This window comes from Homalodisca vitripennis, unplaced genomic scaffold (genome assembly GCF_021130785.1).
Source record: "Homalodisca vitripennis isolate AUS2020 unplaced genomic scaffold, UT_GWSS_2.1 ScUCBcl_336;HRSCAF=2105, whole genome shotgun sequence".
NCBI lineage: Eukaryota > Metazoa > Arthropoda > Insecta > Hemiptera > Cicadellidae > Homalodisca > Homalodisca vitripennis.
This window is the reverse complement of record NW_025776480.1, coordinates 45779-72412: the sequence shown is the minus strand read 5'-3', so window position 1 is coordinate 72412 and position 26634 is coordinate 45779. Positions and strand designations below refer to the sequence as shown.

The window sequence follows — 26634 nt, the reverse complement described above, 5'->3', positions numbered from 1 at the left end:
ATTTTAAAATAAGAAATACAGTTGTGTTAATTTGTAGCTCAGGCCAAATGAACGTGAGTTGATTCTGTTGATTAGTTTTGACAAATATATACAATAAAATAATTCTAATAAAATGTTTTTTGTTGTACTTTATAATGTCTAACAACCAAGGAATAACCTACTGACAATATTTTATTTTTAAAAGACCTGATATTGAATGCTGCCATTGAAAATATTACTAAACATCCAATAATGGATGTTCGCCAATTGCAGGATTAAATATTTATAAAAATAACAAGCAGTTACTTGCAACTTTGATTTCCTACTGTATAACTAGGATTAGTATTTACTGGCATACCCTATTTAAATTACATACTAAGCACTTCTGTTATAAGAGGTCACTAGGAGATATTCCAATTTCCTGATCCAATTTTGAATACTTGGGCTTTAGTTACAAGAGCAGTATTTTGAAACCCTGAAATCGGAGAGTGAAAGTTTTAGAATAAGCACCAATGATATAACAAATTTCTCTGTAACATTCCATAATATTTGACAGCATAATTTTAGTAAACTTGATACACTTTAGGTCAGTGTAAAGGAATAATAAAAGTCAAAGTCTGGCAGCATTTTATTTTAGGCTTGTGTTTGGAGCACAAGAGATCGAGTGACAATTCTAACTACCAATTCCCTTACTGATCAATACATCTCTCCTCTATACATGAAATGGTTCTTGAAAGTATTTGTGGTTACCAAGACCTTTTTAAATTGTCACAATGTGCTCATAATGGATCATTATTTTTTATCATCATTAACCCTTTGCGGTCGGTCGTCGACTATAGGTCGACCGCGGCAGTTTCGCTGAACGCTCGCATGTCGACAATAGGTCGTCGACCGGATAATAGTCACTGCTTGTTTGTCCATTTCTAACCTATTGCTGTTCGGTATTTGAGTTATTTGGTACTTTGGACTTCTATTTTGGTTACGTGAATGCTACGTCGATCTTTATTCACGATATTATAGGAGGCATTGGAAGTGAAAATAGAAGACCAATACAACTGACGTCTGCACTTGCGCCGTGTTTACAAATATGGCTGGTACAAGTACAAGTTTTTACTGACGATGACGAAATATTAGATGAATTAGATGATTGTGATAAGTGTTTTTAGTGAAATTAGTATCCAAAATGAAAAACAGATTATTGAAGAAGACCGTGATAGTGATTGTTAGTTGAATCATGAAAATTCTTCTGAAAACATTGTGGTAAATGACGGTAACCTAGTCGCCGGTAACCTAGACGACGAAAGTGATGTGTTTAGATTGAAAACTAGGTAATGATGGGGAAGAATTTGATCAATTCGTGGATAATGTGATAGAAGTAGGACAAGGAGATGCAAATAATACAGTTAGGCCTAGGCTACAAACTAGTAGACTAAGAGGAAGAGCTAGACATGTTACCCAAAGTAGGCCTAGGGCTGGACTAAGGCAAAATTATAATATATATAATGTATTATATAATAATATCATATAATGAATAACATGTATCTGATGAGATCCTAGTGCCTTTTCACCTGTATTCATGTAATTTTGGTTTATTACATCTTATAAAAAAATAAAAATTATGTTTTTATATTTTTATACTTCTTTTTTATATTTTTTAAATGTTACTTAAAGTTATAAAAAAAATACTATAAAGATAATGTAAACATTCTTTTTAGGTTATTTACATTGATATATAAAGAGAAAAAAATAAAAAAGTTGCAGAAAAAGGGATTTTAAAACTTGCATTTGTGTATTGTTCAAAGAACTGTAAACTAACAGAAATTAAATACGACCTGAGGACAGTCGAAGCAATTTTTATTGAGACCTCAAAGGGTTAATTGCCTACAATGGAATCCATGTTTCCTCAGCGTAAAACAACTATTGGAAAATCCGTTTCAATAGTTTATATATTAATTACAGTAATAATATTTACAGCCCCACAGTATGTTATTCAAAGGTATGAATATATATAAACCTGATACAGTACACCTGATTTCTTGGTTCAGTCTAGGTATTATTTACAAGTTTTATATAGCTAATCATTATTGTATTGTATGTCCCCTCAGTACAAAACTGGACCCATTGCCCCTCAATGGTTTCCTGCTGTATCAAATTACATGTCTGGTGCATTGCTTTATTCCATTTGGAATGGTCACAAGCTCACTGCACTACTTTGTTTTGTTGTTCCTTGAGTCATATTAGTACCCGGGGCCTTCCATTTTTGTTCCTTCTGCTACTGTAAATATGCCGTCCTACATAATGTCAAAGGGAACTAATTTTGTGTATCCAAAATATACTAAATAGTTTGGATTCGTAATTGCTGAAATCTATAATAAATGTTAGATAATACTACTGCCATTAACTATTTGGAGCACACTAAGAAAGATAGGCTATTTTGTATGTAAATAAATATTCTGGAATACGTAGCTCATAATGCTTGGAATTTCGGAATAAAAGCATGTTCATGTTTTATTCTTGTAAGTAACATACAACCAAACATCATTCATTCTCCACAAACTTTCTATGATATTAATAGAATTTTAAATTTGATCAATTGAAGTTTTCTATAAAAAGTTATAAAATCCTTTTGTAAATATACAAAAACGCATTTGAAAAATCACATATCAGAAATTTATTATGAATATACTATACACATTTGACTAGTAATATATGAAGACTGCAGTATATATCAAAGATTAGTTTACTGTAAAACACATCAAAGAATTCTTTGTATTTGTTTTCTTCACAAATTTTTTAACCAATAAAAAACTAGGACAAATTGTTTAACCAATAAAAAACTAGGACAAATTGTTTATGGAAATACAGTAGAGTCCTGCTAATCCGAACTAATTAGGACCAAACACTGTTCAAAAAAATATTCTAACTCAAAAGATAGTTTTAACTCCATTATATTTAAATAACAACAAGCCTAATGTTTGAAACATAGTTAAATACACTTTATTCTACATTACTCAGTGCACTGTACTAATACATAGTATCTAACAAAACACAAAAAGTATTGGAGTTTACAATAAGAAAACCATTACTTGTAGATTATATACAGATTCACTTTGAAGATTTATAGTGACAGTGATGGAGTGATGGTGAGGGAGGGGGTGTTATGCGTTAGTAGATGGGGGATGGGACACTGACAGACAGTGTCTGTGACAAAGCGTGGATACATACCGATTGCTCATATTGCTAAATTCGCAATTTCAAATCAAACAAGTGCAGCGAACATTATGTGACTTAACAATCAGAAAAGGCCACAATCTGTACAACTGTAGTGAAACATCTCTAGTAAGAACTGACAGATTTAAATGCTATACAACATATAATAATGCTACATGAACATAAAGAGCGGCATGAGACTTCATGATAGTAGCGAATCACGACGAGAACGATAATATGAAGGTAATTAAGAATCCAATGTGCAACCCAGTCAGTCTATGAAATATCCCCTTTGCCAACATCCTATTGACTTTTTCCACTCATTGTTCGATGATGTTTTTTTTAACAATATTGTGAAATTTCCAAACAAAAATGACCTTTTTTTAAGACTTGCTACAAACAGTGCATAAAACTAAAACAGAATAACTATTAGAAGATGCAATTGATGTTTTCACTACCCTCGTCCAAACAATACAAGGGTACATTCCTCTCAATCCTTTAATTAGTTTGTCCCTATCAAAGGACCGATGCAACTATGAGGAAAGCTATAATAGGGTGTTTAAAGTGCGAGATGTTGAACATTTAATCATAGAAATGGGATTCTGTCTTTTATCCCGGGAGGGACTTACCCCTACATAAGCCCATGAGTCATGGCAGAACAATTTCAATTCTCCCAGTGTATATTATATACATACCAAAATATATACATATACACACACACATTTATATATATATATATATATATATAAAATTTTGTACAGATAGATGATCTTGTATTGAAGTTCAATGTCTACAGTGGTAAGAATGATTTGACTCCAGTAAAAGTAACAGGTAGCAAAAACTTGGGTGTTGACCACTCCCTACTTGCCGCCATTAGTCAAATACCAAAACACATGATTTACGTTGAATAAATTTGGAGTACAACTACGTTTTATGCTATTAAAATTGTATTATAGCGAAGCTATACTTTTAAATGTAAAAGAAATGTATTTGTGTAAGATTATATAAAAAAAAACTAACTTTACTTAAAGCATGTTTGAGCAACGTAGTACTTACAACTACTATAAACCAATCTGACATGGTATTTCTGCAGGTACTGATGCCGTCTAAATTACATTCATTAATTATAAAAAGTCAGAGTACATTTCATTTCAAACTAAAATAGTATATGATTTTCAATATATGCATGATACCAAAATTTAGAATGTTCAAAAAGTCTTCTAAAATGCATTTTTGCAACACTGTGTTTGTTCTGACTTTTCTTACAGCGAATACTATTTGATTTCCACATTTTATTCTAGTTTTCATCTCCTCACTACCAACTGGACACTTGGAATTTAAAGGAGCAAGGTCATTCATTATTTTAGAACATTTAAAACTTGTTTAATGTTTCAAAATACATTTTGAGACAGTAATTGCATGTTTATCACCATTGTTCTTGCCGATATCACTAGCCTAATTATTACGTAAATGAAATAACAAGAGCAGGTATTGATTAATTATAAATATCTATAGACCAACGTTTTCTTTAATGGTTTTAATGTTTCTAATTGATAAATCATGATTCGATTGTGTTGGTGGCCGCTTATTATAATGCAGCAGTTTTTATCCTGTTCACTGTACAAGTGTTTAAGCATTTTCTGTATTTAGGTAGTAGCCAGCACCACACACTTCTGAAAAAAATTCCCTGCTAGGTCTAGTATTATATTCCAGGTCAAACCATGTGAACGCTTGTAATTATTAACCTTTTCTATTTACAAGTACATATTTATTTATTTGTCTCAAATAGGCTGCAGTATAATAAGTTGCCACTGCCACAATCGAATCATGATTATCAATTTTAAATATCGATACTATCAAATACAACATTACCCTACAGATATTCATAATCATTGGCAGCGGTTTTTATTTTATTATGTACTGAGTGTGCCAGTGACTTCATTGCCAGCTGTTGTTATTTCAATTATATAATGTGAGTGTTAGTGACGAGAAGAACAATGGTAATAAATATGCAGATGTTGGTCCAAAAAGTATTTTTAACCCTTCCCACACCTTTGATGGATATATTAGAATCGTAGACTATGACCAAAACACCATTTAATACAGTTATATCCGATACTATAAAATCATGCCTGATGGGAGTTTTCAGTATAAAAAAAGGCCTTCCAAATGACCGGTGCACGCTCGGTGCTTATCGCGGTTGCCAAGGAAGTATTTAAAAACTACCTTCACTCTACTGCAGGGGGAGGGAAGCGTCCTTCATCTTACGCTGACCACCTGCTTGTCAGTTCTGCGTCTCCTAAAGAGCCATGGCAAACATCTGTGGCATGTATTATTGCTTTCTCGGTTGTCACAAGTGCACCGATACAAAGTATCTCGTTATTATTCTTCATCGTGTGGTAGTGATGAGATTAGTTTGAAATATTTATCTTGTTTTATAGTGCTATGAGGTGTATTTTCATAGTAGAATTCTTTTAGAAAACAGTTTTATATATTATAATTTATATATATACAGGGTGTAAACTGAAATACACCGACAAACTTCAGGAGGTTGTTCCTGAGGTCAAAACGAACCAAAAAGTTCCTATAAATGTATGTCCTAAAATGCATCGTTTTCCGTCTGTCCGTCTGTTTGTGTTTATTACATTAAATTTTTTTTCTAAACAACCATTAAAGGTACAAAGTTAAACTTTTCAACATATGCTAACCTAGTAAAGATTGTCAATTTTAAAAAAAAATTGAAAATTTTTACTCAACAAAATTCAAAATGGCGGCTAGTTCTCCTCTGCCTATCCATCTTTCCCCATAAGTTTGGTCCAGAAATTGCCCTAGTCTGAAATGCGCGGGAGCTCCATCATGCATGAACCAACAGTGCTCTCTCACACCCGAGGGAACATCATCTAAAATTTCAGGCAATTCGTGTTGTAAGAAATGTCTGTAGTTTTCACCATTTAGTATGTCAGGTAATACAAAAGGACCTAATAAACAGTCTCCAATGATGCCTGCCCAAACATTTATTTTAAACTGCTGTTGATGTCTCCCTTCATGAATGGCTTGTGGGTTTTCATCAGCCCATTGATGCATATTGTGGTAGTTGGTTATTCCATCTCGATTAAAACAAGCTTCATCTGTATACACACAACTAATGATGTAAAACCAGGGTTGTTAGCTTGCTGATAAAACCATTGGCAAAACTGTAAACGTAATGGAAAGTCAGCTGGACCAAGGGCTTGTACACGCTGATAATGGTACGGATATAACATCTGCTCATGTAGAACTCGCCATACTGTCATGTGGTCTACGTTGAGTATTGCTCCTAACTGCCTAGTACTTACGCCTGGATCTTCCTCTACTCGCTGTAAGATGTTTTCTTCCAAATCAGGAGTTCTACGCTGTCTCTGTACACCTCGGTCTGGAGTAGAAGGTAACAAAGTGCCAGTCTCATGAAGTCGGTTGAAAACAGCAGCAAATGTTGAATAAGTAGGTTGTTGTCGATTTGGAAATGATTCGTAATACAGGCGGGATGCTAGGCGACTATTACCGTTAGCTTTTCCGTACATAAATATCATGTCAGCTTGATGGCTAAATGGGTAACCTGCCATCTTCAATAGAATAAGAGCACTATCGACTAATAATGTTTCTACAAGTGAAAGTAACAGATCATATCTTGTCAAAAATAAACAAGGAAATGACTTACTTATCTGAATTCATTGTTGTTCTAATCAGCTGTGTCTCAACATGAAAACATATTCAGCTGTTTAAACCATGAAAGTTGAGTCATGTAGATTGCTTGTTACAATGTCGTTTCTAAAATTTAAAACTAATTATCATGTTTTAAAGTTTTTTAAACCCAAAATATAGTTTTATTTTTTATACTGCCTAAATACTTACATTAACTTTTGAAACAAGAAAAAAACTTATAAATGTGATATGTTACTAGGTTAAGAAAAATGCCATAACTTTTTTATTTCTTGAGCGATTTCAAAAAATGAGGTACCGTTCGTTTTATAAATAAATTTCTATTTTTTTTATATTCTAGTAAATTTTTTATACAGGAAGTAGTTTTTGAGAAATTCACCATCAAAGATTTTAACTAGCCGCCATTTTGAATTTTGTTGTGTAAAAATTTTCAATTTTTTTTTTAAATTGACAATCTTTACTAGGTTAGCATATGTTGAAAAGTTTAACTTTGTACCTTTAATGGTTGTTTAGAAAAAAAATTTAATGTAATAAACACAAACAGACGGACAGACGGAAAACGATGCATTTTAGGACATACATTTATAGGAACTTTTTGGTTCGTTTTGACCTCAGGAACAACCTCCTGAAGTTTGTCGGTGTATTTCAGTTACACCCTGTATTTAGTTATATATAAATTAGCAAGATTTAAAACCAGCTTTCAGTATTTTTAGATGCTTAGATGGTACTGTATATCGATGATTGAATATAATTCGATAATCATGATCTGAGTGTGGGGGTAGCCGCTTATCATACTGCAGCCCTCAAATGTAATAAAAGAACATTCAATTAATAATATATTATTTCAAGACCCTAGTACAAAAATTTTAGTTAATACAGTTAATGTGGAAAATTTATACCTATTCCACTTTTCGGGTTCGATAAGCGGACCCGGTTTTTTATATTGAAATTGGCAAACGACCAGTACTTACTTGATATATACTTACTCATAACCATCGATATAGGCCTAATCAATCAATACTGATTAATTATTTTGAACGTAGTTAACTTATATAATCTATATCAACAGCTGTAAACACTTTTAAATAATAGCCTACACGTAAGGTAATATTTCAATTTTACATAAGTGTTATCGAGGACTATAACTTAGATACTTTTATATCGATTGATAGTCTAGGATTTGAGACGTGAATATTAAGTTAGGTATCGATGATTACATTCTTCTATATAAAAAACCGGATCCCTTTATCGTACCCTACCCCACTTTTATCACAGGCCTATGAGGTAGGTAAACTAAAAGTACAATATTTTGAAAATAATTACTTAAAGACTCGTATAAAAATATTAAATATAATTGAAAAGTTACAGCTTTCTAAAATCAGAATGACATTTTATACTACTTGTAGCAATTTTAGAATAACAGAGGTATCAATTTACAATAACGTGACCATGGGAAGGTATGTTCATTTTTTTTCCCTGAAAACTACAATTTTTTCCTGAAAACAATAGTGAAGAAAAAAATTCGTCGGAAACGAAAATCAAAGGAGTTACGATTTTTTGAAATCCTCTGAAAACTCTGTTTTTGACAGTACATCTGGCAATTTTACTGAAATCTAGTACGTTAATCCTGTCCAACGATGCCTGCCCGCTGCGCAGTGCTGCGCACTGCTTGCTCTTTTAGAAAAAAAAATTAACTCGAGCTTGCAAAAGTCGAATCCCAGATCTTGTGATGCCCCTGATCCTTAACCCTCCAAGTGTTGTTCGACAAAATTTTGTCGGTTATTTTCCATCCTTAACGCAATAATGCCCGAAAGGCATCAATATAATACAATAATATACTTTCCCCCCACTTTATATGCACCTGTGATAATAATACTTGGCTATAAATGCCCAACCCATGAAAAAAAGTCCATTTTTCATGGTCACGGTATTGTAAATAAATACCTAAACAGATTAGAAATAACTTAAGTATTCTGAACATAACACATATTTACATCTATAGGCCTATTACGGAAAAGTGCTAGAAAATTGTAAATTTCCTGTTGTTAATGGGCATAAAACAAGAAAATTATAATTATGCAATGATCTAAGATCACAAGGCCCACCTTGTTTTAAAAAGGTGTCAGACTACTACAACTTACGACTTAATTAGTAATAGCCCCAGTAAAATAATAGCAACAGTTTCAAGATCTCAATTTGAGAGATGGTGACACTCAGTATTAAAGTTGAGAGAAAATGCAATCATGGTCACTCAGAGGGCTTGACCCAAACCGAGTTTAATTTTGCTTTATACGATTGTAAACATTTTTCCTTGTCTATTATATTGAGATTAGTTTTGTCTAAATACTAATAGAAGACATGCAAAGGATGCTGCATAAAAAGTGAGCTGTCAAGATTCTCTAATGCAAAGTCCATATAAAATTCAAATATACTCTGATAAAGCAGTTATTCTGCTACAGGATAAGTTAAAAAAACCAATAAGTACACTGGGATAAAAACCGGTGAGCTATTAACGCAAATAATTTCGTTAACATTGAAAAGAAAATTGAAAGACTGTATCCATGGGCACATGGGAAATGTCTGAAACGCATTTATTCACAAAGTTTTATATTCCTCTAGTAACATGGCTAGGTAAAATAAACTACATTTAGTATTACACTTTGAAGGTAGGTAATACAAGAACTCTAAATTGATCTAAATTAACATTAATTCAACACAAGTTCTTTGTTAGACATTACCTTTTTACCGCTTCTGATCTGATGGAAAGATGGAGGTTGAGCTGAAGGAAGACGTTCTCATCAACTTGCTAAGAGATCAGGGAGCCAACGGAATAAAGGAATGTGAAAGTAAAATTTACCTAAAAAAACTCAGTGCAATCATTTGAGTTTTAGCATTGTTATGAACGTGATTAAAAATCTCCATATGTATTTGTAAACTATTAATTTTCATTATAACTACAAACTAAGAATATATGCAAAGCAGTATAAGGTCTGTAACAAAAGTGTATACATACAATTATTTTGTAAATAATAAAAACAAAAATATTTAGAATTTTAAAAAAGATAATCAAATCGTTTCAGATTAAATTGCTGTCAACATTACCAGTGGTTAGTACAACAATTAACTAATTGTCAGTATAAAATTACATCATAGAAAAAAAACATATAATTAGGGATATTTTGTTTCGCGGGAAATAGTGCGTTGAGGAGATGATCAACTACAATAGTGGGTTGGTGGGAAAATATTTAAGCATTTGGCATGAGATATTTACCAATAAATTATCATACTATAATAAACATAAAAGTTGGTGTAAATGTAACTATTTAATGAAATAATATTTTTAAATGCTATACTTTTTGTCTATAAGCATTCTGTAGACTGAGTTCCTAGATTAATACTAAGAAACAGCTGTTCGTTGTTGACAAATGTAAAAAGTATTGATGCTGGCTAACTGGTTATGTTATGTTCTTTAAATAGAAGTAGCCTATTGTATTTTGTAGCCATATCTTTTATACACCACCTTTAATATATCTTTATTCAACAGTACCTTCAATTTAAAAAAATGAAGGTAACTATATTTTTGAAATGTTAAAGAGCTATGTTCGTTGGTAAAAGTGTGTAAATTCTAAAATTTATTCTGATAACCAATGATTTGATATTGAACAAAACTAACAAAGATAAACCGATAAACAATGGAAATAAGGTTGCTAATCATGCATTCAGTCTCAATCTACCGCCTTCGGAAACATTCGATTTTCAACCTAATGGTCGTTGTCAGTGGAAATCGTTTATAAGGGTTCGACAGGGATGTTGCATTGGTAGTGTGGCAACAGAAGAAACACATAATTATGTTCTCATCCAGGCCGCTATTAGCTGTGGACAACTAGTTCCAAGTCAAGGGTTATGCGCTGTGTTACTGGAAGGAGAGGGAAACGAGAAAAAGTATATAGCCTACATTTCTCGAACTTTGACAACTCCTGAACAGAACTATGCTAATATTTAACGAGAAGCATCATCAAATACTTGGGGAAATGATGCTTCTCCCCCCAAAAAATAAAAGGGGATAATTCAAAAACCCTTTTGATTAGAAAACATTATACAATTTGAACCAAGGATTTTGATCATTTGCCTCTAAAGCTCCAACGATTTAGAATGCGGATTAACCGATGACTGTGAGAAGGAAAAATATTTGAATCACATACACTGTATCTCGGAAAACCATATCGTCTTAAGATGACAATGAATTAGAGGAAGGAGCAGATGCATTTGTACATCAACTATGTCTGGCTGATATACAAGCAACTGATTAAAATGTTGCAAGAGTTGCTAACTCTCAAAGCAATAACCCCATTTTTATGAAATCAAAACTACTTGTCAATAATCCCCAAATAATTCAAAACTGTCTAATGAAATTCAACAATTTTATTCAGTACATAAAGCAGGTGATGCAGATGAAATTTCACTTAGAATAAGCATTTAGCAATACTTATCTACCTCGCCTGGTTATGCTGAAAAAGAAATCTAACGGTCATCAGGTAATTACTAAGACTCGAAGAAGAGCTCAAAGGACTATGTAGCGGCCAGGCATTTCGAAAGGTATTAAGGATAAGCTAAAGTAATGTCTTATTTGTGTACAGAACTCGTCTAATAAATATGAACCTCTTTTATTAACAAAATGTCCAGATTATTCATGGAAAGTGGCATCACATGGTGTATTCAAAGTTGCTGATCAGTGAACAGTGATATCTTGTGCTAACTAATAATAAAAAAATTTCTAGAAATAAGTCATTTTCAAGGGATAAGATCGTTTGATATATAATCAAATTTTGCAGGAATGTGTTTTCACGAGATGCTATTCTACAACTTGCCTGTTTCAAGGAATGGGGATTCTGAATATCAACGAGTATACCATGGTATTGACAGGCAAATAGATCCGCTAAACCATCTATGAAAGTAGCCAGACATTTAATTAAGGAACAATATACTCAAATTGCACTCCTTGAGTATCATATAGCTTTGGGGATTGAATTTACATTGTAGTCCTGCTGAAACGTTGTATGACAGAAGGTTAAGATGTAACTTGCCCTTTACAGGATAAAAATTAGGCCTACTGTTTGGCTAAAAATAATATACCTATCCCACTTGCTATAAGAAAAACTGTGACAGAGGACTTGGAGTGAAAACTTAGGCCATCTTCAATGTAGTGATTTTTTGTGGATCACTGATCTAAAGCGTCATGGCAAGATTATAAAAATACTAAAACCAAGATCTTAAATTGTGAACACTGCAAAGAATACAATACGGAGTAACCAATTTCACATCATAACATATCTTCATACCTGAACCACATACCTAATAGCGTGAAACATACCACACACCCACAACAGCAGTAGAAAGCGCAAGTACCTTTATCTGTATCAACAGGAAGATCTACACTAGAAACACAGCCAGACACACGAAAATAACACTGACCAAAAATATGGTAATCGCCAACAGCAAAACAGGAACTAATGAACTGACTTACACCAGTGTTAAAAAACAAGACTTCTTTCTGTCCTGTAGTTAAATATATATTTTTTTCAGTAGTAGATTGAATAAGTTCTTTATGGATTCTCTAACAGTAAGGCCATTTACAGTATGACTATAGCAAATGTTGTTTGATGTGTGTATAATACACACCACTGGTAAGTTATATATAAAAAAAACTAAACTTAAAGACAAATAAATGACACCCAATCTATAAAAACGACAACAAAAAATCCAACACACTATATTAATGAACTGTGTAATTAAGGTTTAAAAAAAATAGTAGTTCTGACTCAAAACTAAACATATGTATGAGTGTTTTTGTTTATTTGAACTGCAATGAAGGAAAGGGGTATAATTGAATGTCAACTCTATAGGCATTACTTCAGTTATACGGCGAAGTAGTTTTTTCGAAGCCAATGGGATTCAATCCCAAAATGCCAATAAGGAAATAAATTATGCTGTCTAGCCGTTGGAATTTAATGAGAGCACCATTTATTTTATAGTTCTTGTCTATCTGCGCTCTGAAAAATTGTTCTCTCAAAGAGATATGTAAGATAAAACACACACACACACACACACACACACACACACACACACACACACACACACACAGCTGTTTCAGAACTTTCACTAAAAACTTTAGGATATTGTACAATGCACAAAAAAAATAAAGAGTAAGTGCAAGCAGAGATCTATTTTTTATTTTACTGTCCACCTGAGTAAATTTAATCCTACCTAACCAACCCTGACCGAATGAGACAAAGGGTAAAGTAAAGATGTCTTATTTTACCAGGTGAAGTTAGGACTAAGAAGCCCTCTCTATCACTTAACTAAAGAGTAAAGGGAAAGCCCAATCCATATGGATTAAAAAACTTTATGTTGGGCACACCAGATGGTTTTCCATCTGAATTTTGCTGTATGAAGGTAAAGGTAATACAACTTTATCTTTAAATAAAGATAATAATTCTTATTTTGATATTGGAGCAAACATTGTACTTAGATTATGTCAAAATATGCCACTAGCAAGCTCTATTTTATGGACAGATATATAAATTAAATTTTTCTGCTAGACTAACTCTCAACAGGGGTTACCAAGGAACGGTCACAACTAGATATATAACCGACTTCATGTTGATGTATCTCTGTACCTACTCTGATGCAATACTTCAAAGAGGTGGAAGAATCCCATACAGCAAAAACCTATCAAATGTATATACATTGTATGTGCACCGTGAATATCCACGATATACAATGGATATATAGTGGTGGTAATATGCATGAGTATGTATACATATTTATGGCTGTTATTTATTTGTTTTGGTTCCTCAAACGGATGTTATATCATTGTAATTTTATGAATAAATCTATTTGTTGCTTGTTATGTTCTAGAACTTTATTGTTGTTATATATTTATTATTAGTTGTATTATTTATTATTTATATTTATTTATTAGTTGTTGAGTATTTATTGGCTTGTTTGTTACATTATGTATATAAATATCTAACTCATGTTAACAGATTATATAGTTAAATTTTTTCTTAACGAAATTGAAGTTTTATATGAAAATATTTAACATCTTGAAGTCCATACTTATTATGCATGAAGTATAAAATTATAATAGTAAAGCTTATTGTATTACTTATATCTGCATTAACAATTGGAATGTAAAATCTTAGCCATCACTCAGACAAAGAGAAAAAGATAGACTAAAATAATAAAATAAATTTCTTTCTAATTTCACACGTGGTTTGTGAAGCAGATGAAATGTATAAATGCATTTAATACAATTATTGAATAAAGACTTTTCGAACTATCCACAGGATATATACAAGATATCCAAATGTCCCGATTCTGTATATCCTGTAGCTCTTCTATGGATATTCTATGTATATTTGATAAATACACCACATACATTGTATGTCCACCATGGATATAAACGATATAAGTGGTATCCACAGGATATACACAAGATATTCAATTTCTCGATTCTGTATATCCACCATGCATATCCTGTGGATTTTCACTGCGTATTTAATGTACATTCGATAAATCCACCCATGTACACTGTATAAACGCTAGATCATCTATAGATAATTGAAATATCTACCAGATGACCAGTATATTATATCTACTGCATCCTGTATGAATATTTAGAATATCCATCAGACATCTATTTAATGCACATTTACACATCCATTTATATCCACAAGATATTTCCTGTACATCCAATAGTTTCCATAAATATACATTTATTGAAATAAAATATACTCCATTTATAAATTTACTACTGAAATCATCACCAAATATACATTGAAATTTCCATCCACTGATGTATGAACCTTCAACAGCACTCTGGATACTTACCCAGCTATAAGATTCTTCATAATACATTAGAACTATCCACCATGTACGTACTTAGAAACTGGGTTTCACAATAGTGTGATAGAGACAAAATTATATTACAGCACAAGCTATATAGCTTACTTGTATATAGAATAAAACGTATTATTTCAATTTTTATAATGTCTAAATGAACCAAAAACATTTAATATATTTACACTCAAATTTGTATAATAATTTCCATATGTAGTTAAAATAAACACCAAATAAATTCTTTAACTTTTAACCTGATATTAAAAAATTATACTTATTCTAAAATACAGAAATAATATAAATTAATTTTTGTTCATCCATATTTATGATATAATGATTTACAATTAAATACCCAATTGTGTAAAATACAAAATCCTCCTTTTTCATATTACAATAATTATCCACTACCTTATAGTATTATTAAGAGAAACTCTAAATAATTTATCTATTTCACAAAAAATAAGGATATTGAGATGAAAATATTATATTGTTTCATACAAGGTGAAAGATAGTACTTTTATCATTGTAAACACATAACAGATGGTTAAAAAAACTATAATCCTCAAACCATAAAACTTTAACAGTAATTATTTGACTTATAATAATAAAAAAGGTTACGCTTGGGAGTACACATCGCACATTAATTATAAGGATAGGTTAAAAAAGTGACAATAAGCAGAAAATATTCATGGTATGTTTAAAAATTATTTTTATATGTACATTTTCAAAAGAGAGTAGTATTTATGTTTTCTTCTGCTGCCAATCTTCCAAACGTTTCCTAAAACAGACAAAATCTTTGATCACTATTTAGAATGCTGTAGTTGAGATAAATACACTGTGTAATAAGTAATATATATTTTATGAATTTTTATATTTTAAATTTTATTATATAATGAACCCTAGAACTGGTCATCTATCTAATTGTTTAAACTACATTGATAAATGTTTTAGCTCTAAAGTGTATATTGTGGGGTTTCAGGCTTAAAATGAAGAATGTTGTAATTTTAAATGAATGTCTCACACAAGAAAAATAAAAATTACTGATTATTGTCATATACTCCTTGTTCTAAAATTACTATGTTTCAAGTTCTTTGTTCCCTACCAAAGATATTTCTAGTATCAAATCAATATTTGTAAATAAGAACTTGTAAAACCTTTTATGAAAATTAAAATATGCTATTTTAAAACTTTGATTGATATTATTCTTTATAACATTTACATTTTTACACATCTTTATAAAAGTCCAACTACTGTATCAACATTATTTGTAAATATTATGACTGTTAAGTCTCCAGAAATGTTTATAAAATTTAAACAAAAACCTGAAACTATCATAAAAAAGTACATGCTTATTGTACAATGTTTATACAGGTCTAATAATAATAGTAATACTCTAAAACAGATTTTGTATGGATGACAATACTTTGATGAAAATAGCCCCTTTTGTTATATTTAACCAATTTTATGAGTGTTAAAAAAAAGTGTTTGATCCTTTCAAACCTTTGAACAAAATAAAAATAAATTGTAATAAGATAAATATTAAACATTAAAAACTTATTGTGGGACCAGTTATTACATGTAGTTCATATTTCAAATATGTTGACCCTGTTTAAAAAAAAACTTCACTATGTTATTAGAATTTCTTAAACATTATTTAGATGCATAACAATTATTTGAGCAAAACGATTAACTGGTTGTTCTTGTAGATATATAAGTGTGCAACATGAATAACAAGTTGTTGCACAATGAACTTCCTGAACAACATTCTCAACAGTCAAAAGATGTGGTTTGTTAGGTCGGAATAACTGTTAAATTCACGTACCGTAGTTAATATAGTAATATGGTACGAGAATCTGTTACTAAATACGGAATGTTGTGGCTAAACATAAGTATTATTTGTTAATGGTGTGAGATGTTTTTCTTCAGTTAACCTATATTATCGATGTGCACTACAAAAATCTTTGGGTAGAGAGCTTAATTTACACAAAGAATTGATAACTCATTCCACAACCCAGTAATTACCCCGCTGCCATTACATGTAACAAAATAAATATTTTTTAACTTCCGGAAAACTACATTAACCTTCAGGAAAAACAACTTTTAAACAAAATATTATCATGTCTAGATCAGTGAAGAGAGCAAGTACCTTTCTGCAATGCCTTTTGTTTACATGGCCAATGAGTTTCCTTTTAGTTGAGGTTATAAATTTGTACAATTGATCTCAATATTAACAAACCTAATCTTAGTTCGTAGGTAACTAATTCTAAGTTTTCCTATTTGCATAACACACTGTGTCAAAACATTGCATACATAACTGCATTCTTGTAATATTTTGTTCTTACATCAAAAGGTATTACAATTGCATGTGCTGATAAATAATATTGATAATTTATCATAAAAAATATATGAAAATCTGTTTTTTGCTTCAAAACTATCAAAAACTTATATACTGCAAATTTACTATTACTCTAATGTACCTAAATGCACCAGTAGTTTTCATAAAAAATTGGTGTACCAAGCTTAATAGAATAGACTTTTTTCACACAAAGACTGATAATAAGATGTTTTATAAGCCTTCATTTGAATAAAATGTAGACTTAACAAGATTTTAAACAGGCCTCAAACTATGTTGTAACATTTCAGGATAGCGGTCCTTTGTAAACTTACAAGATTAAATGCTCTTATGCTATCAAAGAAACATAATCTCTCATATTTGTAGCCATAAAAAGCTGCTGATGCTCTGATTACATAGCAGCCACTCTTGTTCCGAGAACACATCAATCTTCTGGAGGAATGCAGACCAATTTGATGTTAATCTACACAAAATGAAATAAAACTTCATAGTTAATAAAATTGTATTAATAATTGTTATAAACGTATTACAGTAAACATGACAAAATATGTACTTGTTTCGTTTAGTTACTTTTATCTGTATGATTTTAGTCAGTAGGCAATGAGGACAAGTAGAACTAGTATTGTCAGAAGTACAAGGACAAGTATTGTCAGAAAGTAGGACAAGCAAAATGGAATCAGATTCTCCTTTTTTAAATTATACCAGCCACAAAAGTGTATATCATCTACAGTAACACTCAATAACAAACATAAATTAGAAACACTTCTCTGCTGGTAATGACAACAAAAACAAAAAAAACTTTTCAATAGAAGACAAATATAAAACTACTTTTAAAATGGCTGAAAGAATAAGTTGTTACAAATACATTACACCTAATTATTATGCACTAGCTGTTTCCCGCGGCTTCGCACGCGTCTCTTAAGCTTTGCCCGTATATTTCTTTGCCTTCAAATAGTGTTTGGCTATTTAATAAACGTAACTGTGTCGTAATTGCAGTTCATAATGTGCAGGCGCTTTGATAACTGTTATATCTTGCAGTACAGCCTGGTGGTGAGTTACATCAATGGGCATTGCATATAAACCTTCTACATAGAAAAAATACAAATTTTCATAGTGATCGGTCCAATAGTTTCTGAGTATATAAAGGACAAACACACAAACATTCATTTTTATATATATTACTATAAGTGTAAAGAAATTTAAAATAGTAATTAAATTATATATAAATATATTTTTTGTCGCATTATATATGTTTACAAAGAACAGCTGATTAAAAATTTGAAAAGACTCTTTCACTTAATAACATATGTTTGCTGCAATGCATTTCTTACGGGTATTTCTGTAACCAGTGGGGCGGAATCCTGAATCGGGAAAGGGATAAAAAAGTATCCTATAACCTTCTACAGATCAAGACGAACAAATTTTAAAAAAAATTAGGCGAATCCGTCCAGCCGTTTGTGAGTGATGCTGTTACACACGAACAGTTTCATTTTTATATTATAGATTTGTCTAGTGAGTGGAATCCAATAAATATGGATCACCCATTAAAAATAGTTGTAAAACAATAAATGGCAGTTGGAAATAATTCAATATTTTATGAGAAGGTACTCCCTAATTACAGGTTAAAAACAAGTTTAATGATAAAGCTAGAGAGCAGTGTAAGAAAATAGAATTAAAAAGTACCTAATTTACATAATTCATAATAGTCTGTATGTGTATTGGAGCAGTTAAAATGTGTCAAAATAATTACAGGCTGCATACTACTGAATTATGTTAACAAAAACAAATGCCTGTAAGATCAGTAAGTCTTTCATGTATACAGTAATACTTAGAAAAGAAACTTTTGACTACATTGAATGATATCTGAATCTAATAATTAATTAATAACTATTTACTTAATTTAAGAAGGATATTTATTTACTACTGTGTAGCTAGCATTATATGATGATCTCTGCAATATTGTTTTAAGTGTGACGATATCAGTTTTAACAGTTTGTTACAGCGCAACAACATGGTACAGGTTATTTGGCAATATTGTGACAGGCTCTAATCTATTAATAAATTACCAAAAATAAAATCCATATTAAATAGCAGACTTTGGCAACTAAGTCAACCAACTAAATTAACAGATAAAAACAAAATGTGATTATTTTAAGTTTTTGGATATTCCTCGAACATTTCAGGTACAATTTAATAAGCGGTCTATGTTTGTTATTCAGTTTATTTTTATTGAATGTTTCGATTATTTCTATGAAATAAAGAGTTTGATACTACAATTTATTTAAATTACCATATGATTTCAACTTATTAATTTAATATTTAACGTAAACAATAAACAACAAGAAGTAAAATTTTTGGAGAATTAGTAAATGGTGATAAATGAGGTTATTGTGTAAGATAATCAACTGATAAAAAGTTCTTGGTTAAGAAAAGTTTAAGGAGTTATAAATATATTAAAATTGCAATGTGTTATTTTTGTTGTTAATGTATTATAATTCTTGACTCGTACCATTATTATGTAATATCGAAGTTGGATATTATATTGAATGGCTTGATAATAACAATTGATTAATGAATGTAGGCTGCTTATTAAAGTCTTCCCGACATTTTTCATTATATGTGTAAACTAATCAACGGTATGGAGTTTAACTTAATATGAATTTTCACAGCTGTTCCACATCACTTCCTTATTAAGTGTCCTCTAATAAGATTCAAGAAATTCAATTATCATCACCTGTAGGCCTATTGGAAGGAATGAAATTGGCAATATTGTGAACAGTAATAATTAAAAATGATACCCGACAACTGAGAGGTTGAAATGAAATAAATGTTACAATTGTTTACTTATTCCTGGAATTATGGGGTAAGGTAAATCACCCAGTGTTTGATAGGCCCAACATATTTTGGCTTCTGCTAAGCTCATATATTATTAAATTATCTTTTTGAGGTTTGAAAAAAAGTTTTTTTTTTTAACCTATCCAGCTGATTCTGTATTTGGAGGGAAGCAGTTTTGATGGGAATTGTTAAATTAAGTTGTTATCAGCATGGAGAGCTTCGCTTAACAAAAAGACTAAGTGTTAAGTATTTCAAATATATATATATTTTTTTAATTACTAATTAATTAAATTTTATATGATATACAGAAAGAATGAACATTAAATTCTCTTCAATTCTGTATAAAACACAATTATCTAACCTTAATCTAAAAAAATAGGGAACTGAATCAATCACTGGATTGTAAAATTGTGTTCGAATCCAGTGTTTGAATATGACTATCAAACACTCGATTACACGATTTCTCATGTTTCATAATTGGTTTGTGAAGCTTTTAAAAATTAAATATTTTATGTGAAAGTTAAAATTTTAATTAATTTTAGTTAAAAATGTTACTACGCCTAATGACAAGAACCTGAACAAATTTTATTTTTCCTTGATGCCGCCAAAAAAGAAACCAAAGTTTACCTAGAAACACGAAGACCTACTTGCATTGGATGTTGTTAAAAAAGGTGAAAGCATGCTGCCAGCAAGCACTTTGGAATCCCACAATCAACTCTATCATACAAGGTATCAGGTAAAACACCACTAGATAGAGAAATGGGACCACAGCCTCTTCTTGGGACTCAAGCTGAGGTAATGATTTCTAATTGGTTATAAAGTTTAGCTGCTCGAGGATTTCCTGTCAACAAATTGGACCTTCTCACTTTCTGTGCAACAGATCACTAAAGATCCAATTCTTGAAACACTGACTTCTACAAATGTTCGTCAGGGAGTCCATGTTCTAGTAAAAGTCTTAGGTGGAGCACGGAAGAAAACTAATTATCAGTATGTTGCCGTATGTCAGAAAGATATCGAAGAAGATTGTGATATAAAAGTTATGTTTCTTAATGTGATTGGAGAAAATGAATCATTATTTAAAACTAATGATACTGATATTTCTTACATTGATTTTGACCAAATTATTGAGGTGCCTAGAATCAAAATCCGCCAAGTCCATATTTTTTCGAAATTGAGTTTGATATTGTTTCTTATAGATTTTTCCTCGCTGGATTCAATTCAACTGTTATTTTTTATCAAATCCCACCAAATCCTAGTGTATTTTGAAGTCAAAGTTGAGGCTTAGTTGCAATATCCGCCAAGTCCAAATGCAGTTTCACCATTTTTAGTTTCAAAATCCGCCAAGTCCACAATGGCCAATAGGAGCGCCTGGTTGTGTCATGTGACTACCCGGCGACTACCCATGATCCTCTGTGAGTTGTTTACTTGTCTTGTTTTATTTTTCTTATTGTGAGTATCCTGTCTCTTGTGAAAACACATGGATTTTTGTGATTACAGTTTTGTTTTTATAATAAATAGTGTATTAATTAGTATATTTTGTGATAGTTAATAAATACTAATTATCACACCATATTATCGCTCTCATACTTTCGAAATGGAGGATGCTGTGGGCACTAACTTAGCAATCTGCCATGGTAAACTAGCTAGGAAGAAAACCTCTGACAAAAAGGAATGGAAAACGGGAATAATTAAACGCCAAAATAATTTCTTCTTGTGTTTACAATCATCTGATGAATGCAGATATCCAGGGAAAACAAACGTAAAATGTTTTGCAGATGGGTGCAGGGGGCAAAACACAATCCTCATTGCTATGCTTTGAAAATGGCTAATATCTGATGCTCCTGATCATGACACTTGTATTGAAATTACATTCCCTGTAGTTGGACACTCGTTTTTTCCACCCGATAGGGTGTTTGGATTAATTGAGAAGGATTTGAAAAAGAAGGACACTATTCTTCAGCCAGAAGAGTATGAAGAAATCTGGGGAAACATGGAACCGTTCATCAAGTCACTATCCTGGTTAAAGACTGGAAGTCTGAATCTGAAAAAGTGCAAAAAACCCCGAACTTGTGGCATTTCAAGTTCAACCCCTGAAAAAGGATCATGTTAAAACAGAACAAGAAGAAAAATAATATTCTGGTCCAGGGTGAAGTCTTTTATAGAACTGAAGGTTGTGCTGCAAAATCTGTCACAAAACCAAATTTTGATATGTCTCACATACACCCAAAAACCATCAATAAGGGGGTTGGCCTTAAATCTGCAAAGGTAAAGGATGTTGCCCGACTGCTCGCACAGAACTTTGGAGAAGGCTGGAGAAGCCACGATATGCTAAAATTTTATCGCGATTTAGAAAACCAAGAAGCTGAAGGTCACAACAATGAAGAAGATGAAAACTCATTGTTGATGAGGAAATTGATACAGAAATAGTGTTATAGTAAAACGATAAAGACTGTGTTTACTTTTGAAAAAAAAAAAAAACATTAAAAAACTTTGCAAAGTAAACTTTACCATTAGTAAAGCTTTTACAGCTTAACCCTTTTGCAGCCTTAGTTTATTTTGGTATCAAATCCCACCAAGTCCCAATCTTAGAATCAAAATCCGCCAGATGCAAATATTGATTATAAATATATTTTACTAAATTTTTATGAAACTATTGTAGGGATTTTGATCATACTTTGTCACTATATTAAAGTAATAATTATGTAATTTTTGGTAACAAAAATTGGTTAGTTCTTATGATTAGTCTGTTTGTGACAGTTTTCTCCACTTTTCCGAAAATTTGTTGAGATGGACTTGGCGGGTTTTGATTCTAGGCACCTCAGTTGGTGTATTGCCAAACCCAAATATTAAACTCAAGGGGAATTGTATATTTTACAAATTTCCTTCCAGTATTGATGTTTACGAACAAGGCTAAAAATAATTAGCACAACTGCATATGTTAATAAGACTAAATGTGTATTTGGATGTCTCATTCAATTTGATATTAAACATTTTTTTTTCCACCCACTTGTAAAGTTCCTTCTTTCAGCCCACATGAGTGTTACTATTGATCATGAGTGTTACCGCAAATCATGAGTGTTACTGATTACATTTAATTTTTTTTAAACAGCTTTAATAAATATTAATATTGGTAACTTGCCTCAAATCATAATTTCAGTATTTACTTATACTTTATATAATTATCTTGCTCAAATTAAAAATTTATTGTATTCAATATCATTAAATTAAGCAACCAAATTCTTGAAAAAGTAACACTCATGAGAAAAAAGTGAAAATATAGATAGTTTTCTTTTATAAAAACAATATAACGTGCATTTATTTAAATACAGAATGGTTTGTTTTTTCATTCAATCCAAAAAATGTGTGTTTAACTTTTCAGGATTTTTAGTAAATATTGGTTCTTTTTTGGTAACACTCATGAGATTTTCAAAAGCTTTCTACAGCAGTTGCCAATTAAAAATCAAAATATATGAAAAAACTCACAACATTTAAGTTTAAGTATAATCATAAATACCTAAGTAATGTATATCTGACATTTAAACTTTGTAAAGTGCATATAAATGATTAAATCATTTTTTTAATTCAATTTGCTCAAAGGTCATTTTAGTTGACAATGACCGATTTAGCTTATTAAAAGTTGGGGTAGGGTACGATAAGAGGACCCGGTTTTTTATATCAAAATTGGCAAATGATATTACTTAATCATAACCATCGATATAATCAATCGATACTGATTAATTATTTTGAAAAATTAACTTATAATCTATATCAACAGCTGTAAACACTTTCAAATAATACTCGTAATGTAATATTTCAATTTTATATAAGTAACATTTAATTATTAAGAATGGCAGTCAATTTTAGAAAACTACATGGCATTGCTTTGAAAGATGATAAGACATGTTTTTTGTAGCTTCAACATGTTGGACCAAAAACCCCATTATATGAAATTTGTGGGAAAGAAACAACTGTAACTGTGAGAGGAGCAAATATGGTCGTCTTCAGTTTTACTAATTTTGGTTAACATAATTTGTTTGATCAATATAAATATTAAATTTATATTTTAATTTAAAACATATGATTGTTATTGAGGACTATGGATACTTTTATATTGATTGATAGTCTAGAATTTGAGTTGCTAATATTAGGTATCGATGATTACATTCTTCGATATAAAAAAAACCGGGTCCGCTTATCGTACCCTACCCAAAAAGTTGTACTATTCTTGTGGCTAATGAATTATAATTCTTGTTGCTTACAACTAAGAATGATATCGAATTACAGTTACATAATATCGAAACGTTTGGTGAAAACAATCTATTGACGAGTGTAGGCCCCTTATTAAAGTCTACCCATAAGGGCTGTGGTGAGATGGTTTCAACATCTGTTACTAGAAAGTCAGCAAATATTATTACTTATTTATTGAAATAAATCCCTGTTAGTTTCCAAAGAATATATTAATATTTTTGGCAACAGTAACATTATATAGTTTAATCATTACATTTAAAACACACCAACTAAACACACACTAAAAACTTTTTATTTTTGTGAGGCCTTTGATAGCAAGGCTATTTTCATCAGATGTATCACACTTTTGTGCTATGAAAATTAAAAAAAATTAGTACTGGTTGGTGTGTGTTTAAATGTAATTAGGTCAAGAATAGCCAACACAAGCTCCATGTTTCAACATTATACAGTTTAGATATTCATAAAAATTAAATGCTACTGAAACTTGATTATAGTTAAAAAATTGTTGTTAAATAGATTTAATTTGTTCAGTATCCTACATTTAGAGCACAAAATTACGGATTTCAACATTGCTTTATGCCTAGGCCTACAAGACTTAGGAATTTGCTGTCCATCTTTTATTTAGGTTATGTTTTTAAAAAATGGCTTTTAATCACGGTAGGTAGAATCCTACCGTGCTTTTAATCACTTCAAAAACAAACACATTGTTCTTCCATGTTTCCACGTAGACATAGACTATGCAAAGTTAAGTACATCTAGAAAGATAACCTATATAAAACAAGTTAAATGTACTGTATAATGTAGACAAGAAAAGGATAACTTTTTTACTCCCCTTATTTGTCTAATACCCTGATTGAAGATTGCAAAACAATCCATTAAAACCGAACCCAAATAAAAATTCAACACATTAGAGATGTTCCATTATTTACGAATGAATACATTACAAACAAATGAAAACTTGGCGAACTAAACTAATTCCCGCCATCCACTTCGTTAAATAAATGTTTGGGCAAGTCTTAACCAATTGCAGTGTGACTGGGAAACTGGCCATAGAAATAGATTACATACATAAAAAGAACTAATCCTCTGACACGAATCCTAACTTGGTTTAGAAGCCGGGAAGAACAAGAGATCTAATGATAACCTATTAGATAATAATTACATTGTACATAACCTTAACAGACCTGATGGATATGGAGGAACCTCCTTCATTATAAATAAGTCAATTTCATATAATGTTGTTATAGAATATAACGATAACTATACACAAATGCAAGCAATACAGGTAAATAATTACAATAGACCTATTATCATTTATAATATTTACTGCACAAATAATAAGATTAGGAATAGTTTTTGGCACGAACTATTTAGCCAAGATGAAGGTTATACTTTGTTATGTGGTGATTTTAATGCCCATCACCCTTATTGGAATTCGAGCAAAGCAAATCACAGAGGTAATATAATTTTCAATGAGTATAATGAATCACAATTCATACTATTAAATAATAAAAACCATACAACATTACCAACCCTTTACCACCAAGCATCTACAATAGATCTGGCCTTCGCCACACCCAATCTTCATGCCTTAGTAGACGTATGGGAGGTAGGTAATGATTCGTTAGGCAGCAATCACCTGCCTATATTCATGCAATTTAATATTAATTCCCTATCTAATAACTTCAATGTACATACAAGTTATTTTAATACTAATAATAAATGGAACTTTAAAAAGGCAAATTGGTCTCTATATACAGAGACTGTTGACAAATTGACTAGTGAACTGCCAGACATCCCATTGGAAAAACAATGGGATGAAATGTATAGTATAATTAAATTAGCAGCAGAAAAAGCAATACCAAAGTACAATACAGCAATTAATAGGCCTAAATTTACACCAAAACAATGGTGGAATGAAGCTTGCTCTCAAGCTGTTGCCACCAGAAGGCTTGCATTCAGTAAATTTAAAAACTGTATGACTGCTCTCAATTATCAAAATTATCAAGCTGCACAAATTAAAGCTAGGGAAGTAATTAGAATAGCTAAAAAACAAGGTTGGGAAAATTTATGTCAAAAAATTAATGACAAAAATAACTCCTCATTTGCATGGGAAATAATTAAAAAACTTAAAACTAATAATAAGACAAATACAATTTCTTCAACCATTGAAGACAACGATCTTTGTGACAAATTCATGTGCCATATAGTTCCGGATTCAGTTCCCATGGAAAGCGAGATAATTATTCCCAGGTACACCTTCTATGAAAATGCTTCTCCTATAGAAACTAATTTTAGTATTAAAGAACTAAATGTAGCCATAGATTTTAAGAGGCTTCATACAACACCTGGTTTAGATGAAGTATCTTACAGCATGTTAAGACATTTACCACTCGTGGCTCGATTAT

The 26634-nt window shown here is 31.2% G+C and overlaps 1 protein-coding gene and 1 long non-coding RNA gene across 3 annotated transcripts in view; both read right to left on the bottom strand.

Annotated features, from left to right (window-relative positions):
• LOC124370628 (nucleosome assembly protein 1-like 1) overlaps window positions 1-9782 on the bottom strand; it is a 32959-nt gene extending 23177 nt beyond the window's left edge. Inside the window, exon 1 of the mRNA XM_046828914.1 lies at window positions 9627-9782. The gene's annotated coding sequence lies outside the window, so the exon portion shown is untranslated. The remainder of the gene's footprint in view (window positions 1-9626) is intronic.
• A 5700-nt stretch (window positions 9783-15482) lies between these two features.
• On the bottom strand, window positions 15483-25897 carry LOC124370627. Of its 2 annotated transcripts, XR_006923200.1 has the most exons (3): window positions 25760-25897; window positions 17458-17606; window positions 15483-15568 (listed from the first exon to the last, which is right to left on the bottom strand). It is a non-coding gene; the product is annotated as an uncharacterized LOC124370627 (long non-coding RNA). The 2 variants fall into 2 exon arrangements; XR_006923199.1 differs by lacking the exon at window positions 25760-25897 and having other exon boundaries at window positions 17458-17954.
• Window positions 25898-26634: the final 737 nt, after the last annotated feature.